The sequence below is a fragment of the Physella acuta genome, unplaced genomic scaffold, assembly GCF_028476545.2.
Source record: "Physella acuta isolate Inbredline_101_S28 unplaced genomic scaffold, ASM2847654v3 ptg000174l, whole genome shotgun sequence".
In the NCBI taxonomy this organism is placed as follows: domain Eukaryota; kingdom Metazoa; phylum Mollusca; class Gastropoda; family Physidae; genus Physella; species Physella acuta.
In genome coordinates, this window is record NW_026731693.1 from 1 (window position 1) to 10,388 (window position 10,388).

Genomic DNA, 10,388 nt, shown 5'->3' on the forward strand with positions numbered 1-10,388 from the left:
TGTCGGTCCGTTCAACCAACTGTCTGTCTGTCTGTTTCTCTGTCTGTCTGTCTGTCCATCTGTCTGTCCGTCTGTCCAGTTGCCCGACCCATTTTGCATTTTTTATTGATCTTGTACATTATCCGCAGCGGTTAATCATCCCCACTCGTTTTCCTTAATGTCATTGATTCCTTACCCATCCACAATTTACGTTTTCCTTAATGTCGTTGATTCCCTTACCCATCCACAATTTACTACCCTTCCCTTTCCAACATCACAAAGACCATTTTAGCTGTTTGTTGTTACATTTAAGGATTATGGGTTGTGGAGTGTGTTATCGGTTGTGGATTATGTGTTATAGGGTTTTTGTTGTAGTTTATTTGTTATGGGTTTTTTTTTGGGTAAAAGAATAATTGTTAAAGGTAATTCGTAAAGGGTTATGGGTTATGGGTTACGGGTAAGTGGTCACGTGAAAATGACGACAGCGGTTTACGGGTTATGGATTATTGCAATATGTACTTTTTAATGGGTTATATGTTAAAAGGTAGGGTTTATTGGGTTATGACTCTTGTGTTATGAGTTTTTGGTCTATGGACTATGGGTTATTTGTTTTGCATAGTAACTAGCGGGCTAAGGTTTCTTTCAGTTAAAGACTATAGATAAAGGTAAACATAGAGAACATTTAGGAGCTTCCTTTTAAACTTTTATTGATTTAAAAAAAATATTTGTGTTCATCTGACGGAAACTTTTAAGCTTTAAAAGATAAATATAGCTCTTCAAGGAAATTTTTTTCTTCGATCTTGCCTTTTTTTTTAAATTTTATTTTAAGTACGCAAAATGAAAATTGTTTTAAAACACTTTCAATATTATTTTTTTAACCCATACATTTAAACGATGAGCACTTTAAACATCTAACACTTGAATCCATACAAATATTTTTTTTTTAATTTCTTGGTATTTCACGACAAACATTTACAAACATACATACAGAATTGAACTTTATATATTAGATTAAATAAATGTACAAACAATGAATTTTAAAACAATGCTTTGAAAATAAAATAAAAACAAAGACTTATGAAGTTTTTATTGTAAACAATTTTTTTTAAACAAAAGTTGGGTGATTACCCAACACTGACACAATTTCCGTATATATCAGTCCTTATATTTAGTGTGATTAAAGCTTTGACACAGTTGAAGCTACTTTAACACTTTGCATTCATTACAATTTAACTAAATCCAAACTCGTTTAAGCAGTATCTTATAGATTGAGATGCTGACACTTTTTTACTTTCTCGTATATACGTAGTATAGAGAAAGTATTGTAATCGTGCAAAAAAAAAAAAAATCGAGATTTTTACAAATCTCGACGTTTTACACCTCACTGATACGGAAAAACATAATTTTGCAATCTTGTCCGTATGTCTGTGTGTGTGTGTGTCTGTCTGTCTGTCTGTCCGTGTGTAAACACGATAACTTGAGTACCGTTACAGCTAGGTTGATGAAATTTCATATATAAGTATTTTATCAAAATCGTAGATCCGTATCAACTTTTGAGCGATAACCGGAAGTGGTACTTTTCCTACTTTGAATTTTTCAAAAGCCTATAACTTGAGTACTATTTCAGATAGATAAATGAAATTTCTCATGTAAGTAAAAGATCTAATTCTCTACCTTCTGTTAAATTTTGAGTAATTTCCGTTGACTGGAAGTAGTAATTTACGCTACTTCCGATTTCTCAAAAAACTAATGTAAATTTTTAAAGTACTAATAATATTGCTTTTTTATGAGATTCTATTCTATTTTTAAAAGTTTAAGTATTTAAAATGGATTAAAAATCATAACTATATCCCCAGTTACCATCCCCTGTTGTTTTATATAAGAAAATTCGAGAAAGTTTAGGGGAGATCACTACCGGTTTATTTTAACCTGAGACAAAGCCTAAACATCAGAGGCAGAAACACACCCGTCTTCATTATTAGCCAGATATCCAGTTTAAAACCAAAGAAAACGTCCGAGAATAAATAGAATTAATAGAATCTTGCTAGGTCGTGTCACCTGTATCCTTCAATGGCGCTGATTCAACAGATTCCTGTGATTTAAAAATTAACAGAATTCAGCAAGGTTAAAATCACTCCAATCATTTATCGCCATAACACTATTATAACTCACCTGTCTATCCAGTTGGATGATTTATATCTATGTTTATATATGTATTAGTTGGTATAGCGAGTTTGGAAAATAAGCAGAATGTCTATAACTTTAAAACACTCAATTATGAAGGGAGAAATATTATTTTAAAAAGAACAGTATAAACCAAATTTTATTTGAAAACGGTAATAAATAGTTAAGATTTATTTGAAATTAAAAGCACACATTTAATTATGCAATATGTGAAATTTGATTATGTAGATTTTTTTTTTACTCGGGAAATAATTAAGTTAAAATGCAAACTAGGCGACAATTCAAATAAGACAGTGATACTGATTAAAGAATGTTGTTCATTAGAATGTATTTCTATCTTCCGACTATAATTTAAATGATATATGTATTTGTCATTTCTGATGGGTTCCGACAATATTATGAATTGTATAAAGTAATGCTTGGCAAATCATTCAGTTCGAAAATACGAAGGCATTAGCTGTCTATTAAATTTCATTAAGTGATGAAAACTTGAAAAATGCAGAAAACTATTGTGTCGGCCAAATAAAATAGAGCGGGAGTGATCTCCCCTAAACTTTCTCCAATGCAACTCGGGATATAGGCATGATTTTTAATCAACTTTTGTTTACTTAAACTTTTTAAAATTGAATAAAATCTCGTAAAAAAATGAATTACGCAACAAGTGAACAGCGAAAATGTATGTATCACTAGCCGTCCCAGCTCTGGCTTCTGTGAAAAACCTTTCTGTTAAAGACCATTACCTGTGTGTTTTGTAATTATCATAAACCCGGCATTGCCCACCCAAACCACAACCAACCAAAAACAAAACAACAAAACGCAAACATAAAGCTAACACAATTACAAATACAAACGAAAACAAAAACCTAACAACAAACCCAACCACAACCACAAACACCAATACGAACACAAAGAAAAAAATAAACGAAAAAGCAAACGAAAACAAATTAAATCCAAACGCAAAACCAACCACAAACACAAACACAAACCCAAAGAAAAAAACACAATCGAAAAAGCAAACAAAAAGAAACCAAATCCAAACGCAAAACCAACCACAAACACAAACACAAACCCAAAGAAAAAAACACAATCGAAAAAGCAAACGAAAAGAAACCAAATCCAAACGCAAAACCAACCACAAACACAAATACAAACACAAACCCAAAGAAAAAAACACAAACGAAAACAAAAAAAGAAAGAACAAAAACGAACCAATTCAAAACGCAACCACTAACGAAAACCCAATCTAAACACAAAGAAAACACAAACGCGAACATAAACGCAAAGTGCTCACAGTCTAGCCCGGGGCAAAATCGCCTGTTTCAGCTTAATAAACGACTATAGTACCCAACTTATTCATAGCTTTTTGCACTCACTTAAACGAACGTAGGTGGCAAACCAAACCAAATGAACAATTATAATACTCCAAGCTTAACCGTAAAATACCTACGACATTTGCACTTGATCAATCCCCGCTAATTATGTAATTATTTTTTTCCCAACACAAAAACAAAGTAATAAAAAGTAATTTTTTTCCACTAATGCAATGCTTTATAAAGGGAAGTAATTGTGTTTTCCTAATTTTTCAAAGGGAAGTAAATGCTAAAGACTAAATATAAATAATTTTCATACATAATTAGAGTTTTTGTAGAAGATGATATTTTTTTTTTTAAATTGTTTTTAATGAACATGCCGGCAATTATTACTATCAGTTTGAAAAATGAAAATTATTTCCCAACACTTTCAATAGTAATTTTTTAACTCAGATTAAATTTAGACAATGAGCACGATAATAATCTAACACTGAAATCCATCGAAGTATCCACGACAAACACATTTATTTTTACATACAGAATTGAGCTTTACATATTAGAGAAAAAAAGTGGAATATTAGTACTTTATGCATACATTTGCGTTTTCTTTTGAGAAATCTGAAATACTTTCGGTCAACATAAACTACTCAAAATTTACAAGAAAGTAGAACATTAATTATTTTACTTACATGTGAAATTTTGTTTGTCTAGGTGAAACAAGCTCAAGTTATAGGCTTTTTAAAAACTAAAAGTAGACTACAAAGTATATAAATCTAGCTGTAATTGTACTCAAGTTATCATGTTCACAGACATATATATATTATATATATATATATATATATATATATATATATATATATATATATATATATATATATATATATATATATATATATATATACAAACATACGTACACAATTGCAAAATTAAATTTTCCGTGTAATTAGTGTTTTGTTGAATGAAACAAGTACATATTTAGGTTTACAATGTTTTATGTTGGTATGCAGATTTAATACTTTTTTGTGTGGAAGCTAATACCAAGCATACAACGTCTCATCAATCGTTCGCATAATTTGTCATTTTTGCAATCCCGACTCACCCCGCGTGATTGACATAAATGTATGAATCAGAAAGAAAGAGCAGAGGTTCGGGGCGTATAGTAGAAATTCATTTAGTATGGAAATGTAAATCGGGTGTGCTCGGCGCAGTGGTTTGATTTGCGCAGTGAAGCACAGACATTTTCCAACGGGTAACTGAGTCGTCTAGTGTTATATAAAATAATTTTAACCATTTATCAACAAAAAATTTAATAAAAATTAGCGTTTTTTGTAGAGTATTTCAAATGATGAGACGTAATACTTACAATGTTGTAACTATCTTTCATAGTTTCCTCTTCGTTCAGGCTGGATTTATAAAATGTACTTGATGTAGTCATTGTGTCTATGGAGAACAAATTATTTGATTTTAAACTACTTTACATCGATCATTATGTGAAACAAAAATATATTAATTATTAGTCCATTGCTATTTAAATGAGTATTCCTGTTTAAAAATGAACAAGGAAACACAGAGATTGTAATAAAAGAATGTCGTGCCCAAGATTCTTTATAAATCCCCCAAGCGAACGAATAATTCTCGTGTATATTATCCTAAATTTTCAATATATACTCAAAATTAATGACCAGCTTCTCGTTGCTCAAAGGCAAAAAATCTAACAGTCCTTGAGAAATGCAGGTTATTAAAGAGTTGTTCATTCCTATTGATCTTAACAACTAACATATCTAGTTTTAAAATATTAATACACGTAGATCACTACAGGCCAAAACTATCCTTAACCCTAACTCAAGGGTATACAAAGAAACAGAAATATCTTTTTTTTCAGACAAGCATCCAATTAAATACTTTTTGCGAAGAAAATACTTAATTAGTTACAAAACTACTTCAGTCAGTGGCGTAGGCAGGGGGGGGGGAGGTTAGGGGGGTCATAACCCCCCATAGACCACTAGGTATATATATGAAGTTTGAGGGGTTGATGTACATCGAAAGTTTGAGGGGGAGGGGGTGCAAATAAAAATTTGAGGGGGGGGGAGATGCAAATCGAAAGTTTGTCACCGGGTTATATACTAATAGAAAAAAATGTGAACCCCTCCCATGAGACGATCCTGGCTACGCTACTGACTTCAGTTAAACGTAAACAATGATTGTACTTACTCTTTTTTATATCCGAGAACTCATCTTTACCACAGCATAAGTTTTTCAAAACAGTCCAAACTTCTTCTTTCAGTAGACAGTAGAGAGTAAACATGAAGAGGCCCTGAAGAAAAGAAGTGAAGAATTTTTTGTTTACAAAATATCGTACACTGGCCTCGAAGGAATGCAAAGAGCTTCAAATCTAGTGTTTACAAAAGATCGTGAACTATCGACACAGGCCGTTGACTCCGATTTCAGCTTGCTTTTCTTTTTGGGTTTGCTTCGATAGCTTAACTATTCCGATCACGTTGATCCTCCTATGTGATGTAAACGTGAAATGAAAACTAGCATGTAAACTACATAACAAACCTAATGAATCAATTATCTATGTTTTAGAGCTTATAGCTATTTTACAAACTTCATAACTGACCAGCAAAGTTTAATAATAAATCTGCAATGATAATGACAAAATATATAAACGTAATTTCTTATGTGCACGCTTTATAACTAATCAGTAATAACTAATACATTTTTCAATCTTTATAACTAACCCTTAGAACAAAGACCTCATTTTTAAGCTTTATAACTAACCCGTAGAACTAATAAATCATATGCACGCTTTATAACAAACCTGTAGAACGAATACATCATTTTCATGCTTTATAATTAACCCCTAGAACTAATACCTCACCTGTAGAGAGCTAAACAACGCAAACAGGTATGTGAACACGGTATGCGCTGCTCCGATAGCCAGAAACGCAAAGACCCACGTGAGACCCAACAGAACAAACAAACTGACGGCTGAGCGGAAATTTCGTGCCAACCTGAAATAAAATTGAGATTTATTTCACCAATTGTGATTAATCATTCGTAAAATAAAAAGTTATTTTTTTTTCGGTTGTAAAATAAACCCACAAAAAAACTTAAAAATAAGTCAATGTGATTAATCAACCTGATTCTAATCCTTTTCTAATGTTATATATATATATATATATATATATATATATATATATATATATATATAATATATATATATATATATATATATATAAAGGTGCATTACATTATTTTAAATAATGTAAATAAGGGTTACTCTGTTTTAGTGGATACACCAATACTTCCCTTTTCCTTGTTTAGCAAACAAGGTCACGCGACTAAAAGTACAACAATCAGTAACGCGTTGATGAAACCCTTACAAATTGTTTAGGTACCCTGGTATGTGGAACTAGATAGCAGCACCGCGGACGGGTACGCTAATTACTTTAACATATTCTTTAACATTCCACGGTGAACGGGACGCAGTTTTTAATATCCATGACGGAATTTTTAAATGTCATTATTTGCTCACTGTGATGCTGTTAATTTGTTATGAAATAAATTGTAGATATGCCCATTGGGTCAGTAACGTGGCCATCCTAAGTATCTAACATGCAGGAGCTGCTATAATGGACCTCAGGGAACTTATTAATCATTTTGCAAAGTTAAAAGCAGACAAAAAATATATCTAAATAAATCTCGAGAAATTTAAAAACAATTGTGTTTGGTCAGTGGCGTCACAAGGTCGGGTGTTACCCTACACGTAGACCAAAGGTGTCACCCCATAGCCCCCTACAATTTTGCACTTTCGGTGGGGTGTCATCCCTCTCTGACTTATCTTTTATTATTTTAGCTGTATATAACATAGTTTTGACAGTAAATTTTACAATTTTTTGTCATGATGTCATCCGATGTGGACCGCACCTTTTCCCCCACTTTGTGACCCCACTGTGTTTGGCTAATTAAAAAAAAAACATTAACTGTAAGCCTGTAACATTTTATATAACTACGGGGTTGTAGGCATACACAATAATATTGTAGAAATACACAATCAAGACGTATAAAATACATAATTTACATAATATTTATATTTTTGAAAACCCTCCATCTTAAGTAACATTTGATTTCTTCGCTAACTCCATTGTAGCCTAACAGCGGAGAAAAGAGCCCACTGGTAATTTTTGCATAGGGGCTTGAAAATCCTAGCTACGCCACTGTATCGAAAGAACTCAGTCAGAGTATCTAATGGAAAAAAGTCCTTATTTACACGTAAATGTGTCTAAGCACGTTTTTCTCTTTTGATTGCTTTGGCTTCCAAAATTTTTTTGTAATGAAAAAAGTCATTATTTACACGTAAATATCTCTATGCACGTTTTTCTCTTTTGATTGCTTTGGCTTCCAAAATTCTTTTTTTTTAAATAAAAAAAAATCTATCCCTACCATGTTAAGATGACTAATGACTAACATAGTTGTGTACATTTATATGGCGCCGCTGCATTCTTCACACCTCCCCCGCCCCCCCCCCCCCCCCAAGTATTCATACAATCATAAATTGTTATATATATATATATATATATATATATATATATATATATATATATATATATATATATATATATATATATATATATATATATATATATATATATATATATATATATATATATGTTTACACGTGCCAAGCGTTCACAAAACAAACAAACCTCTTCGTCGAACTCTCGTTTAAGCTGGTTTGGCCACTGAGCCGTGACAAACGTAGCAGCTGGTGCAGAATCATCAAGAACACAGTGCAGTTGACAACCAGCGTAAAAAGTACGGGTCCAACAACCACGTAGTAAAACTCGGGACGCTGCACCCAACATCTATTCATAGAATTCATTAATGCGTGCACTTTAAAATATTTACATCACAATATGTACATTTATATTTGCATATATAAATAAATAAATATGTATATATATATATATATATATATATATATATATATATATATATATATATATATATAATATATATATATATATATATATATATATATATATATATATATATGTGTGTGTGTGTGTGTGTGTTACGGTCAAAGCAAGAAGTCGGCCAATGTCCAGATTGGCCGGCCAATGCACGCATTGGCCAATATGGCCTCCCATAGGTCTGTCAAAGTCCAAAACTTTGCTTAATTTCATGATCCTTACGGCATTAAAAAAAAAACCAAAATCTGCTCATGATCTTCTCATTCGGACTTTGGCTTGTCGTCGCTAGCCAGATGATCTTCTAATTAAAACTTTGGCCGGTTCACCATATATATATATATATATATATATATATATATATATATATATATATATATATATATATATATATATATATATATATATATATATATATATACATATATATATATAAAGAGAGAGAGTTTGAGAGTGATAGCAAATTAGAGATATAGAAAGATAATGTTTCTTTTAATAAATGTATGGTATATATATATATATATATATATATATATATATATATATATATATATATATATATATATATATATATATATATGTTTAAATTATTACATTCCAGAAGAGGTGTAACCATAACTTTCCGTTTTATTCACCCCCAATGTGATGGCGACGATTATTAATGGAAAACCTAGGATTAAAAAACAAACAAAAATTAAACACACATTTACAAAAAAAAATATAAAATAATAATCCTATACGCTTTATATAAACTGAACTCACCCCATCCTGCAACGCATGTTTTTAGTAGAAAAAATGTGAAGTGGGTGTTGAAAACGAGAATCAGACAAATAAACATGTAAACAGCGTTTACAGCCATCCAAGCCATTGTCGCAAGTAGAAAATAATGAATGAACGAGGCGACCATCTGTTTAAAATATAAACAAGAAATAATATGTTGAAAAATAGTTTAATAAAAACAATCATTTTAATTACTTTAATATTATTATAAATTTTGTATAAATGACACAAAAATTGTACAGTATTTCTGATATAAGTAATATTATTCTGATTTAGGTATTGAAGAAACAACAAATTGAAAGATAATACTGATATAAGTAATATTATGAATTTAGTATTTAAGAAACAAAAATTGTAAGATAATACTGATGTAGGCAATATTATTATGAATTTGGTATTTAAGTAAGATAATACTGATATAAGTAATAATATTAGGTATTTAGGAAACAAAAATTGTAAGATAATGCTGATGTTCTAACATACCTTACACAAAAAAGTGTTCAAATATTGAGAATGCATTCCCAGCAACAGCACACAGTTAAATAGGAACATTGCCCAACACAGGTTGTATATGATGAGCGAGGACTCCTGGCTTCTCAGTTTTCTGATAAAACGTGATACTACTGTACTTTTCGATTTTTATTGTTGAATAATTCTAAATTTTATGTCATTTAATATATTAATTTATTTCTAGTACAACCTGAAGTTTGCATCCAAGCAAATGCACTGTGGGAACGTAGCCTATTTTTTTTATAAGTGCCCGATTTTCTAAACATTAATATGACGACAATTTTGTCTCAAATAATTTCAACACAACACAGTTAAATATAGCCCAATGTAAACATAAAAACACAAATCTTGTTAATTTGTTTAACAAACCTTTGATCATTCTACTATCAAACCACTCCGTAGCAATAAACTAAATTAAGGAATAAATTTACCTGTAAACTGAGTACACAAATAAAGTCAAGGCCAGTCCGAATGTGGACGTGCCACAACCAACGTAAGTAATAATGGATAGAGCTTTGTCGTCTTCCACATTTGCATTTTTATTGGTTTCGTAAACATCCTTTAAATACATTTTTGTGAACAAGCTTAAGATTTTTAAAGCAAAAAGAATGACAATGTTTGATTCATAAAAATACTTTATAGTGTTTTCTTA

The 10,388-nt window shown here is 31.0% G+C and overlaps 1 long non-coding RNA gene across 1 annotated transcript; it reads right to left on the minus strand.

Annotated features, from left to right (window-relative positions):
* Positions 1-6,420: 6,420 nt before the first annotated feature.
* LOC131936275 (uncharacterized) lies at positions 6,421-9,116 on the minus strand. Its single transcript, XR_009386043.1, has 3 exons — positions 9,041-9,116; positions 8,183-8,341; positions 6,421-6,487 (listed from the first exon to the last, which is right to left on the minus strand). It is a non-coding gene; the product is annotated as an uncharacterized LOC131936275 (long non-coding RNA).
* Between the last annotated feature and the right edge of the window lie 1,272 nt (positions 9,117-10,388).